Source organism: Gossypium hirsutum, chromosome A06 (genome assembly GCF_007990345.1).
Source record: "Gossypium hirsutum isolate 1008001.06 chromosome A06, Gossypium_hirsutum_v2.1, whole genome shotgun sequence".
In the NCBI taxonomy this organism is placed as follows: domain Eukaryota; kingdom Viridiplantae; phylum Streptophyta; class Magnoliopsida; order Malvales; family Malvaceae; genus Gossypium; species Gossypium hirsutum.
In genome coordinates, this window is record NC_053429.1 from 89,052,308 (window position 1) to 89,056,091 (window position 3,784).

A 3,784-nucleotide genomic window follows, 5' to 3' on the forward strand; every position below is an offset into this window, starting at 1 on the left:
AGTGTAACTACTTTCACATGTGCTTCTGGATTGGGTTCGGTGTTACTAGGTAGATTTCCTGGTGCTTTTTCGGGAATCATCTTAGCCAGCTGTCCAATTTGAGTTTCGAGCCCTTGAATCAATGCTTGTTGATTTTTGAGCGCTGTCTCAGTATTCTAAAAACAAATTTTTGACACCGAGATGAATTTGGTTAGCATCTCCTCAAAGTTTGACTTCTTTTCTTGCTGGTAAGGTGGTTGTTGAAAACTCGGAAGATGTTGTGGCCTTTGATTTCCTTGACCAACCCACTAGAAATTGGGATAGTTCCTCCAACCTGTATTATAAGTGTTACTATATAGGTTATTTTGGGATCTAGAGTTATTGTTACCCATATATTGGACTTGTTCCTCCTCGATGCTAGGGTTGAAGGGTTGATATTCTGTGCATGCTCCTCCTCCATTCGAATCGCACCTCATCACTGAATGTAGCTGAGTAGAACCACAAAAACCATTAATCTCGGTCGAGGTTGAAAACACTGGCTGCTTTCGTCAGCTTTGTTCTCATAAGTTGCCACTGATAGTTATTCAGTGACATCTTCTCAATAAATTCGTAAGCCGCCTTAGGTGTCTTATTATTGATAGTCCCTCCAGCGATTGCATCAATCATCTACCGAGTCGAAGGATTTAGGCCATTATGGAATGTTTAAACCTGTAGCCAAAGCGGTAACCCATGGTGAGGGCACCTTCTCAAAAGGTTCTTGTATCTCTCCCATGCATCGTAGAGTGTTTCTAAATCCATTTGCACAAAAAAGATATATCATTACGTAATTTAGCTATTTTAGCCGGTGGAAAATATTTTAATAAAAAATTTTCGGTCATTTGTTCCCAAGTATTGATTGACCCTCGTGGTAACGAGTTCAACCATTATTTAGCCTTATTCTTTAACGAATAGGGAAACAACCAAAGGCGAATGGCATGATCAGAAACGCCATTAATTTTAAAGGTATCACAAAATTCCAGGAAATTTGCCAAGTGAGCATTGGGATCCTCGTCCTGCAAACCATCAAACTGAACAAACTGTTGTATCATTTGAATTGTGTTAGGTTTCAGTTCAAAATTATTTGCAGCAATAGTAGGTCTAACTGTACTTAACTCAGTTCCTATTAAATTAGGTTTAGCATAATCATACATAGTGCGCGGAGCAGGATTTTGATTAACAGCAATTGCAGGAGGTAGCGGATTTTTTTGGTTTTCAGCCATCTCCTTGGTTGTGGTTTGAATATAGTCCTATTGCTCGTTCTCTGTGTATCTTAAGCTTCACCTTATTTCTCTTTGGTTTCTACGAACTATGCGATCGATCTCACTGTCAAAAAGTAATGGTCCTGACGGGTTTCTTCTAGTCATAAACTATAAGAACCTGCCAGGAAAAGGGAAAAAAAAGAATTAGTAATAAAATTAGAATAAAATTTAAATTGAAGTAAAAGTAAATGGCTAAAGTAATAAAAATCGAGTGTTCCTAATATCTTAGTTCCTCGGCAACGGCGCCAAAAATTTGGTACGTGATATTCGTGACAGGTTTTAAATATTTATACTGAATCGTTATTGAAACTAACTATTATCACGATGAAGGCAAGTGTACCTATCGAACAGTAGTATAGCTTTAGCAAGACCGGATTATCGAACCCAAAGGAACTAAAAGTACTAGTATTAACTTTTTTTATTATCTAGCCTAAAAAATAAAAAGGGTTTTGTTTATCTAACTAATTAACTAAACTAAGAAATCACAGAAAATAGAATTGGGGAATTACTTTTGGAAAAACGATTGAATTAAGACAATACCTAAGGAAAAATCCACCTAGATTTTACTTGTTATTTGACTCTGAATCGGACGATTTATTCATTTGACTTGATCCGTAGAAATCCCTAAGTTATATTATTATCCCTCTCGAGACTAACAACGTCTAACCCTAGGTTGAATAATTGAAAGCTCTTTCTAATTAACTCCCTAGGGTTGCATTAACTCGATCTATGGATCCCCTTATTAGGTTTCACCCTAATCTGGCAAAATCTTGTCACCCTATCTCTAGGCGCGCAATCAACTTCACTTAATTATGACAAATGTACTCTTAGACAGGGTCTATTCATCCTCTGAATAAGAGCTTAAATTGAATCAATATCCTGGAATATCAAGACAAGAATTAAGAACACATAATTAAGAACAAGTCAAATATTTATCATACAATTCAGATAATAATAACAAGATCTATCTTAGGTTTCATCCCCCTTAGGTATTTAGGCGTTTTAGTTCATAACTAAAAAGGTAAACATCTCAGAAGAATAATAAATACAAAACATAAAAAGAAACCCAAATCTCCTGAAGGGAAATTGAGGGGAGATCTTCAATCTTCATGATGAATCCGACTTCTGAGATGGATCAATCGGCTTTCCTTGTGCAGTTCCCTGCTTCTTCCTCTGTGGCCCCTATTCCTCCTCCTTTAGGGTGTATTTATAGGCCTTAGAATGCCTAAGAACCCTCAAAATTGGCCTTTTCCGAATTGGACTCAATTTGGGCTTGACAGGGACACGCCCGTGTGACACGCCAATGTGCGATTACTTCAGGCCGTGGTCAAGCCTGTTAAATAGGCACGGGCGTGTGGTCCACCCGTGTGAGTCGTGCTTCGATTCTACCAAATTGACATGGCCGTGTGGTTTGCCCGTGTGAGGAAGTCTAGGCTGTGTTGATTTCGTACGTTGGCCTATTTTCTCTGTTTTTGGCCCGTTTCTCGTTCCTTTCACTCTCCTATGCTCACCTAAGTTTAAAACATGAAATTAAGGCATTAGGAGCATCAAATTCACCAAATCTAAGGAAAAATCATCCATAAAATACGGTAAGCATGGGATAGAAATATGTATAAATTACGATTTATCATCCGTATTTTAATTGCATTATAAAACTAGACACTTTGTAGGTTCTGGAAAATATGCATGTATTATGAATATGAAAATGATAGTTTTCCTATGTTTATGTGATTTCTGAGAGCTTGATTTTATAATCTGATGTGATTAGCATGTATGTTATATGTGCATATGATATCTATATAGTATTGCATGTACACTGGGGTGGGATTATGATATGGCAAAGGTAGTTTTGACAATTTAATTATCTACCTTGTTTGGTGGTTTAACCACATATCTACTCTAATGGCTTGTCCACACTTATCTGGTTCTAGTGGATTATCGCATATTATATATGGCTGCTAGACTGCACTATTCTGAAAAGTGAAATATGCTCACTTATACGTGTGTGGGGTTGGTTGGGTATTTATTACCCTAATTGGTGAGTACGAATGGATGGATATGGTGTGTGACGAATAGGGGTAGGATCTAATTCTGTATTTGAAATTGCATCTAATTTTGTATATGAGATTGACATTTTTATTTGTATCTATTTTGTTACATGGGTTGAGTTATACACTGGGCTCGTAAGCTTACCATTTTGTCTTATCCTCTCAGGAAATCAGCAAACCAAGGATCGAACAGTGTTTGGGAACTCGGGATTGGGCTATTTTGATAAAATAGTTTAAAATGAACTTTATGTTTAATTTGGACTATTATAGAATTTTTGGATTATAAACTATTTTGGACGTTATTATTTTTCGTATTCGGTTTGATTTCATGAGATTTATTAGTATGGGTTTTTAAACTACAAAACTATTAGATTTACAAGTCAAGTCACGATTTTCAATATTTCATAACTTAGAAAACTTTTGGTGCAAAATGAGTAGATCATTCAAATGTTTTTTTGT

At 36.4% G+C, this 3,784-nt stretch overlaps 1 non-coding gene across 1 annotated transcript; it reads left to right on the forward strand.

Moving 5' to 3' along the window:
* Positions 1-703: 703 nt before the first annotated feature.
* LOC121231275 (small nucleolar RNA R71) lies at positions 704-809 on the forward strand. Its single transcript, XR_005929339.1, has one exon. It is a non-coding gene; the product is annotated as a small nucleolar RNA R71 (small nucleolar RNA).
* The last annotated feature ends 2,975 nt before the right edge of the window (positions 810-3,784 follow it).